Source organism: Enhydra lutris, unplaced genomic scaffold (assembly GCF_002288905.1).
Source record: "Enhydra lutris kenyoni isolate GAN:26980312 unplaced genomic scaffold, ASM228890v2 scaffoldscaffold37, whole genome shotgun sequence".
Classification (NCBI taxonomy): Eukaryota; Metazoa; Chordata; class Mammalia; order Carnivora; family Mustelidae; genus Enhydra; species Enhydra lutris.
In genome coordinates, this window is record NW_019154121.1 from 7,483,831 (window position 1) to 7,494,307 (window position 10,477).

Here is a 10,477-nt window from a genome sequence, read left to right on the forward strand (position 1 = left end):
AAGAGAAAATTTAATGCAAAGAGTGGTTAGCTAGGTTTGGAAGAATTGAAAGGGCAAAAAGAAAAGTCTAAGCTATCACTGAGGTAACAGGTGCAGGAAGTAGTTCCCACCCCTAGGCCTGAGGAAACAAATGGAAGTGGTTGGAATTAGTAATACCTAGAAACTTGGGAGGAAAGACCTGATGGGACTGGGGTTCAAACCTCGGAGGAAGAGGCACTAGCTTCCTGGCACTGTTGGCCCATGTCAGGCAGGGAAGAGTTGTGCCACGAGGCTGATTCTACAAATGTTGGGAAAACTGGCAGTTGGATTCACCTGCTGCTATTGGACTAACTTGGCCCCACCATGGTGAAGAAGCAACGTTGCTGGTGTCATGCTGGGAAGCACCAGAAGCAAAAGGACAGGGTCATGTCCATGTCCACTTTTCCTCTTCCAGCCTTCCTCTAGCACTACCTACTGGTGCTACCCAGGAACAGCCAGCAAAGGAGAAAGGTGATTTAGTACAAGAGTGCCCCCTTGTCCACGGGGCATATGTTCCAAGACAGCCAGTGGATGTCTGAAATGGCAGATAGTACCAAACTCTGTCTACTGTTGTTTTCCCTATACATACATACCAATGACAAAATTTAATTTATAAATTAGGCACGGTAAGAGATTAACAACAGCTCTTAACAAGATAGAACAATGATAATAATACAGTGTAACAAAAGTAATGTGAATGTTTTCTCGCTTTCTTTCTCAAAATATCCTAGTGTATTATGCTCACCTTTCTTCTTGGGGTGATGTGAGATGATAAAATGCCTACGTGAGGAGATGAGATGAGGTGCATGACAGAGGCCTTGTGACCTAGCTTGAGACATCTACTGACCTTCTGTTTCCTGAACATGGTTGACCTGGGTTAACTGAGACCGTAGAGATAAAACCACAGATAAGGGGGGACTCCTGTAAAGAAGAGCACATTTGAAGCTGGGAGATAAGAGTTTAATTACTGACCCACTCATTTATTTTGAAATTACTAAAGACAACACTGGGTTTGTAATCTGTAAGACACAATGTAGTATTTTTTAAGTTCTCTGTTGAGCAATCAAGAGCTTCCTGTGTTTATTTTTAATGGATGTGAGTTCCTACACTTCAAGGTATGTTTTTGAGCCCAGTAAATAAATGCTCCCACGATACCCAGAAGGCATCTGCATATCACATTCCATTACACACCATCAACTAATGTTTGAGCAGCTATCATTCACTGCCTGTTATTCTAGGCACTGGTTTCTTACCCACTGGTGCCCTGGCATGTTGTTGAGTCCTCTAAACCTCTTACACGATTCACAAATCCCTTTCCCAACATCCTCTTGCCATTTACATTCATTATCCTGTTGATCCCCCAAACCACACATGGAAACAGAGATGAATATACCCTCGTCACTGAGTGAACAAAGCACGATTTGGAAAGGTGGTCAGTTTACACTCATATTTGCAATTAGCTGAGCCATTATTTACACCCAAGTCTTCTGATTTCAAATCTGGGACTCTGTGCCCACAATAGGATGTCCTTCATGTGAATAGTTTATCAGGTTGGCTGGAGGCATAGACCTTCTGGGGAAGATTCAGAAACGATTTCATAGTCTCCCCAAGCAGGCCCAGATCCCCTATAGCCCCACATCAGTACACCCAACCAGCCCAGCCACCCCACGTGACTGACCACACATAGCATCTTATGTGAAATCCTACAAGGTGGAAATGCCAGGTGGCCTGACAACTCAGAGGCAAACTAAGAGCAATGGAGAGCTTCACCCTAGCATGCAAAAGAGGAAAAGAAGAATGCTCCACTCCTCTCCCTTTTGCTACCCCCATCCCTCCTACATTCCCCACATAAATATTCATGGCACCTCACAACAACATCCCCAATTAATAGAAGAGGGGTCGATGAAGAAAACCAGTCAGTAAAGAAAGCCAGGTGAGTCCCATGTTCATTAATGAAAACAGACATCATACCCAAGGCACGGAGGTGGTGAGGATGCAGGGTGGTGTAACGTGGCTTTGATGTTCACAGATGATTTAATTGCCTTCTATCCCCAATAGCGGACAAACAGATCAAAAAGTAAAGCTCCTTGAAAAATGGGCCATGGACTTTTATCTCAGAAATTTCAAAGACCCTTTACAAACATTCATTAGGACCAACCTCATTCCATTGGCAGTGAGTGGAAGGCCCAATATTAGCCATTGATTGTACTCTACCTCTACCCCTCCCAGCCCAGCCTCACACAATTGCCTCTCTAGTCGCATCTGATCAATGAGCCATTTTGTTTTACTTCTTTACTTTTATTCAGCCTTCAGCAAGATAGCCAGACGCAGTCTTGACAAGGAAGCAGCTATGTTGATGTATGGTGGCCTTCTCCCTTTCCAGAGAGAGTAGGACGATCACTGGGAGAGCAGATACAGCAAGAAAGAGTGGCAGGGACTGAGGCAAGTCTCTGGCTTCTGTCCTCAGGGCATTTGGTCATCCCCAAAAGCTACGGTATTGTTGATCTCACCATACCATATATTCTGTTTACCACAGTTAAGTGGCTTATTTTGACCACAAGCTATACTCTCAGTATCTCATTTTCTGGTGAAGAGGTTACCTTTGGAATCAGAAAGATGTGGGTGTTAATCCACTTTTGTTACATAATAGCTAAGTGACCTTCAACAAGATGGATTACTCTTGGAGCCTCAGTTTTCTTCATCTGTAAAATGGGAATGACAATAATAGTATCAGTCTCACAAAGTTGTGAGAACTAAATGAGGAAACTCACCTGAAGCACTTAACCTATGCCCAGCACAGATTAAATGCTCAATAACTATTAGCCAATATTAAAGTTCACCACAATCCCCTGAAGCAAATATTAGATATCATTAGTCCTTTTTTACAGATGAGGTAAAGGAGGATTCAGAGAAAAAGTCATTTCCCAAGGTCACCAACAGGAAGTAACAGAACCCAGACTCAGTGGGGGTGTAACTGACCTGGATCCCACACTGGTAACCACCATCATGTATGGAATGGGTCACAGAATACAACTGGGGGGCTCCTGGCCTCCATCCCAACACGGCCATGCTCCAGTCATCCTGACAGGGTGCAAGGATCACTCAGGGCAGAGCAGACACAAGGAAGCAAGACTGGAAGATTTGATTGGCACAGACATGAAGTTCAAACCATCAAATATAAGTATCAAAGCAATGACAAGCAAAGAAATGCTTTGGTCTGAGATACTATTAATGCTTTTATTAAAATGGAGAAACTGAGGCTCAGAGGGGTTAGGTGACCAGCATTAAGCCACATAATGAGTAAGTAACAGAGCCAGGACTGAAACCCAGACTTTCAGGCTCTTACCTGCTACGTGACATGGCTACAAGCCTATAGACAGCAGGTACCGTTGACTCTTTCTGGGGCTACATACAGAACATGTCCTTGCTTCAAATGAAGGAGAAAAGGAAACATATCAACCTTTACTGAGCACCTCCCATAAAATACCCTGCATATATTCATTTAATCATGACAACAACCCACAGGGGAAAGTTTAATTTTACAGAGAAGAAAATAGAAGTTCAGTCTCTAATTCAGGTTAATCGACCAAGGTCACCACTTGGTAAGAAGCAGGGAACTCGAAACTCCACTTTGGCCCACCCCGCTTCCCACATCACACTACCCCTTGGGGAAGGCTTGGGAGAGCCCATTTTATCATGGACATGGCAAGCTCTGGATATCCTTTAGCCATCTGGATTTTTTTTTTCTTCAAGAACTTGGGCAAGATCAGCTCAGGCTGTTGAGGGGAGAACTGTCATCAAAACCCATATTATTAAAAAAAAAACCACACATATTATACCCACTGGGAAGCTGTGTTCAAAGCTCATCAGGAAGGTACATAAAGACCGGCCACCTGAAACCAGCCTCTTAGACGCTGCAAGAGGAGTGGAGGGGTACCAGGGCTGAGATGACAACCTTGAGGCCCATAAATTTCATGGAGGAAGATTTGTATCCTCATAGCTTCATCTGGCAAGTGACAATAATACATAGTAGTGGTGCTTACGGCAGAAAGCCATAAACTCAGAGGACTGAGCTTGATTTATTTCCAAACTAAAGCTGTTTTTCCTCTATGATTACAGCTCTTAGTTTGCTCCAAGATTATTGACTCTTCTTCCTTTCTGGAGGTACGTTTTGGGCCAAAAACCTCATTGCAGGCTGCACTAAACGTTATGCTCTCCAAGATGGGGCTGGAGGGGTTGGGTGGGAGCTACAAAGCAAGCCTCTTCTTGCAGGGGTCCCAAATCCCAGAAACCCCAAGACCAAACAGGATCTTAGTGCAGCCCCCTCATAAGTCACTTTGGTTCCCATCTTTGGAAATTGGTCCCTTGTTGGCACACAGATGTCTGGGTTTTCTCTGCAGTCTGGGAAAAGTTTGAGCCCATGCTGGGTTAATCAGTGCCTATGAACCACAATGAGCATTTTTCTCTCCTTCCTTTACATTTGGTGAAATGCTCTGGATTAAACAGGTTATTCACGATACATAAAACTGCCACTTTTCAAGTCAGGTCATGTTAAAGGAATGTCAAAAGAGGGTGGATAAGAGAAAGATTCAAATCACTTTTAGGATGTCTGTAGATTTCCAAAGGATTAAAGGTTTGCTGTGTGGCCAGCCCAGAGGGTGTGCTGTCTCTTATCTGAATGGGGAGCTGAGACACAGCTCAAATTAAGAGGGCTGTCTCCCCGTGTGTTCGAAGAAGAAAAATACCATTAGTCATAATAATCATGTGTACTTATATAAGACCTTTCATCTGTGCCTCTCAAAGTATTCTAACCACCACTAATTATACCTCCCAACGCACCTCTGAGGTAGGTAAAAACTATTATACCCATTTTACAGGTGAATAAAGGACTACCAAGGGAGGAGGAGTGAATTATCTGGGGCCACACATAAACCAGTGGCTGAGCAAGCAATTCCTGCCCTCCAGGTCAGGGTTAGAGCTGCCCAGTTCCTGTCGGCTCTTTTCCCTGAAGAACTGAACTCTGGGAGAGAGTCAACGATGCTATTGGGATGCCACCTCTAGGGGCCAATGGAATCAACTCCTCTTAGTCCAGGCTCTTAAAAAAAGTAAAGCAGGGGCGCCTGGGTGTCTCAGTGGGTTAAGCTTCTGCCTTCAGCTCAGGTCATGATCTCAGGGTCCTGAGATCGAGCCGTGCATCAGGCTCTCTGCTCAGCGGGGAGCCTGCTTCCCTTCCTCTCTCTGCCTGCCTCTCTGCCAAATTATGATCTCTCTCTGTCAAATAAATAAATAAAATCTTAAAAAAAAAAAGAAAGTAAAGCAGCCTATTTATGGAGAGTGTAAAGGCAGAGTAGTCTCAGGCTTTGGTCATTGTCCCTTAGGATAGATATGGCGGGTGATCCGAGGGATGTTCAGGACTCAGCTTGGACCATGACTCAGCTGCCATGGGCCCTGACCAAATTGTTCCTTTCCAGTAGTCACAGAGTCGGGTCTCAAGGTAAATCTGAACCATAGACTTTCTGCACAACGGCTCTTCCTAATGACCAGGGCTCTATCTTCTTGAAGTGCTATATCCCCCATCGCCCCTCACCTTCCATTCCCCGTTGTCCACACAGCAGGAACACCTAGCGGGGATAGCTCACCGAGTCTGGGGGACTCGGGAGAGCCCAAAGGAAGGGCGAGAGAATGCCAGCAGAGGGATGGGGAAGGGAAGTATTTTAGTTAGAGGTAACAGCCGCATGAGGTTGAGAGGTGAGAGAAAGCCTAAGTGTGAGGGACCCCAAGGCATTCTTGATGGATGATATGCAGCGTGTGTGAAGGAGGAGTGAGTGGTAAGAGCCAAAACAAGGAATTTTACAGGAGAGCATCAGTAGAGAGTGGTGAGCTGTGGAAAAACCCAGTCATTCTATATTTTTGGAGTGGTTTGCCTTTGGGGAGCCCAAGAGGAGTCCCAAGTGTGGGTGGACGAATGCTAGCTCAGCTGGGAAGTGCAAACTTCGAGGCCCGCGCGGGGCACCCAAGTGCAGATCGTCAGAGCCTGGGCTAGAGATGGCGATTTGGGGTATTCAGAGGCGCCATCTTTCGTATTTCTAAGATCTCAACAAAAGGTTTAACAGTCACACTTTGTCTGCAGCTTTTCCTGGCAGCGTCCTTGATTGGATCTTTGCTCGAAAGCCAGTTATTAGTTTTAGCACCGTTTGCCATCTGGACAGACTGAGGAGATTCAAAACAATCTAGTCCTGGCTTCCTTTTGCTTCACGGTGTTTCCACCAGGTTATCCCTCTCTTCTTACGTTGCACAACAAGCCACAGGGAGAAATCAGGAGGCACCTTCAACTCTTCACTTGGAAATCCCATCAAGTAGATCACCCACTGCATTCAATATATTGTCTACTGTCTACTTTCACTTCAGGCGATGGTCATTTCTGCCACTCCATAAGGATCGCCTGTCTTCAAGTTTCCAGTAAGATTTTCCTTACTCTTAAGCCCTCGCTTACGACCTCCTCAAAGTCCAAACTTCTGTGAACCATGAGCACCTAAAGCTTTCACTTAAGATTCTCTTCAAAACCCTATAGCCTGGGGCACCTGGGTGGCTCAGTGGGTTAGAGCCTCTGCCTTTGGCTCATGTTATGATCTCAGGGTCTTGGGGTCAAGCTCCGTGTCAGGCTCTCTGCTCTGTGGAGAGCCTGCCTCCTCCTCTCTCCCTCTGCCTGCCTCTCTGCCTACTTGTGATCTCTCTCTGTGTGTCAAATAAATAAATAAAATCTTAAAAGAAAAAAGAGGAGCCTGCCTCCTCCTCTCTCCCTCTGCCTGCCTCTCTGCCTACTTGTGATCTCTCTCTGTGTGTCAAATAAATAAATAAAATCTTAAAAGAAAAAAAACCCTATAGCCTGCTTCCAAAGACACTCCCAGTTGAGGTTTTTGATATGGTAGTGCCTCCCCTCCAAGAACCAAAATCTGTATTAGTTACCTGCTACTTTAGAACAAATTACCCCAGAACTTAGCAACCCAAAACAATGAACATTTATAAATTCATGGTTTCCCATTGTCAGGAATCTGGAAAGCAGTTGAGCTGAGTGGTTCTGTGTGGTTCTCTCTAAGATGTTAGTCAAGTTAGTTGACAGCCAAGGCTGCTATCATCTCCCAGATTGTCTGGGGCTGAAAATTTTTCTTCCAAGACCAGTCTCATGGTTGTTGGCACACCTCAGGTCTTCACGAGCTGTTGACTGGAAGCTTCAGTTCCTTGCCTCACGGGTCTCTCCATCGGGTAGCTCACAACATGGCAGCTGGCTTTGCCCAGAGTGAGAGATTAAAGAGAGAGAGGGGAAAGACACCCAAAATAGAAGTCCGGGTCTTTTCCAACTTAATCTTAGTGGTGACATTCCATCACTTTTGCCCTATGCTGTTGGTCACACAGACCAACAAGTGTGCAGACCAGTAGGCAGGGATCACTGGAGCCACCTTGGAAGCGAACTACCACAGCTGGGAAAAATTAACTCCTCCAGTTTTGTCTCCTTTCTCCCTCCTTTGTTAGTTCCTAGCTTCACATCCCTTCTTCTGGGGCAAAGACTGTGCTAGGCACTGGATACAAGGACCACGAGACCCTGCCCTTCCACAGATGTTTGTCTTGTCTAGTCAGTGGAGATGAAATACGAACACAAGTAAGAAGAAAGAGAGAATTTACATCTACACTCTCACCTCTTATGGACGCACACCTGTGCATTTCATGTCCATGATAATCTGACAAGGTAGACACACCGATGTCCAGTTTTATGGATAAAGAAACTAAGACTCAGAAAATTTAGGAATATTGCCCACATTCTCTTAATCAGTGAATACCAGGAATGGGATTTTAACTTAGGTGTTCAGGTTATGGAGGGAGGCATGAGGAAGGAGCCTGCGTAGAAACAGGAAATAGCTAAGCTATCAAGAAAGCACTCGGTCGTTCAAGCACACACTATAAACTATTGGATGAAATGTTGAGACAGGAGGAGAAGCAGCTACTGGTGGAGTTGCAGATATGAGTGACAGTTACTAGGGAGCCATGAAGGAGATTCTGACCTTTCCGCTCAAGCCCTTGAACCTGGCCTTTCCTTGCCAGGCTCTGCTGAAAACCTCCTCACACTTGAGTCCCCATAGTCACTGACTTGCTCAGCTCCCACCTCGGCTGTCATTTTCAGGTTGTCACACGTGGGATTTAATAACCCTGGGCATGGACCCAGCCTGAAAACCTACTGGGCCTGCCTGCTTGTTCCCAGAATCCTTCACTCTGGTTGTAGCCATAAGGTACCACACACCTATTCTGCCCCCAGTGGGTCTCTCTCTCTCTGCTCCCCACAACACACACAGCCCATGAGGAGAGCTGAACCACAAATACAGGGTGGTGTGACATAAGAAACACAGTCACCAGCTTTTTGGTGGGTCTTCCTGCCCCTGCAAAGCCCTTCTTTTGGGGTCAAGCAGGGGCCTCCCCTAGCAGTGTAAGTGGTTCTATCAGAGGAAGTTGTCTGCTTGGGTGTGTTTAATCGGATTCCTTAGTCTTGAGGTACCACAACTGGCTTATATCAGTCATAGGAACTGAAAAGCCATATTCTCTTTTCTTCCCCCCCAAATGGTTTTTTTTAAAGGTCAGTGATTTATCAGTCTTGTAAAACACCCAATGCTCATTACATACGTGCCCTCCTTAATGCCCATCACCCAGTTATCACCTTCCCCCCACTTCAACTTTCCAGCAACCCTCAGTTTGTTGCCTACGATTAAGAGTCTCTTATGGCTTGTCTCCCTCTCTGATTTCATCTTGTTTTATTTTTTCCTCTCTTCCCCTGTGATCCTCTGTTTTGTTTCTTAAATTGCACATATGAGCAAGATCATATGATAATTGTCTTCCTCCGATTGACTTATTTCGATTAGCATAATACCCTCTAGTTCCATCTATATCATTGCAAATGGCAAGATTTCATTTTTTAATGGCTGAGTAATATTCCACTGTATAAAGATACTACATCTTCTTTATCCATTCATTTGTAGATGGACATCTGGGCTCTTCCCATTGTTTGGCAGTTGTGGACATTTCTGAAAAGCCATATTTTCTTAGCACTTCTCAGTGTAGCAAGAAAATGTTGACCCCACTTCCATCTAGAGGGTTGGTTATTCAATTAACAGCTGTCTCTCCTACTAGACCTCGTCTGTTTGACTCACCACTGTATTCCCAGAACCTCGCACACAGTAATAATTAATTACGTTTTGAAGAATGGATAAATGAATGAAACCAAAGAATGAAAGAGTTGAGGTGGATAGAATTCACCTTGGCCTAAATCAAAGACTAGCTTCATGGGGGAGAATAGTGGAAGACAGATGGGAATCTGAGAAAGTTCAAAGGCAGAAAGTAGGAAGCTGAGGGAGTCTCTGCTAGATGTCTTTTACTTTTTCTGTGAGTTGAGGGGTGAGGGATTATCTCCTGAAAGGGAAGGGTGGCAAGAAAGAGGAGAGAGGGGGTGAGGAGAGAACTGAAGTTTTGAAACTTATATAGGGAACGGGATTGAATGCCCACCAGAGAGTCATGGAGAGTTGGCTAGCAGCAGATGGCTCTAGGGATTCAACCATACACCAATGCCACCAATGTTGGCGAAAGAGGGCAACAGATGCCATCAACTAAGAAAGGGAATGGACAGAGAGGAAGCCTAACTCAGGGAAGAGTTACAGGGGGTCAGACTTGCACACGGAGGTAGCCATCTCAGGTCAGCAGAATTTACCAGATTCTTACTACATGCTGGACCTTTGTATCGAGTACAAAGAAAGATAGGAGAGCCCCTGGTTTGGAGGAGATAGAAAATGCATCAGATGTGAGGGAGTCATGAATGCCTAAGTAAAAGCGCAGGAGGTCTCATATAGTGGCTCAACTGTAAATGCAAAGAATGACAAGTTCAGAGGTGTTTTCTCTTCTCTCTCTCCGTTCTTCTTTCAAACTAAACATCACAGTTCAGCTCCTTGCCTCTGTCCCCAGCATTTTTTTTAGCCAGTACAACCTACACTGGGCATTCTTAGAGCACCACCTCGTGGTTCTTCGAGGTATTAAACATTGAGCTTCCAAAGGAAAGTGTTCTAGATTGTTAAAACCAGGAGAAAAATGTATTCAATCTGCAGTATTTATTGCCCCCAAAACATTGCAACAAGCACCAGGAGTATGAACATATGCCCTCAAGTTTCTTCCAACAGAATAATAAAAAATTTATCTGAATTGAAAGTCTATATGAAAGCAAATTTAATGAGAACTACAATCTGTTGACTGAACTATGGTTCTTCATAGAAGAGACCATAGCATCCACTGTTAAATAGAAAATAGAAAATCCAAAATTCAGCCCATCCATGTAGACTCTTTCTCTCCTGGGCCTATTCTAACTTCTCTAGCTCTCCCAGTTTTGCTCTGAACAGACTCAACAAAATACGACAAAACCCAGGTCCTC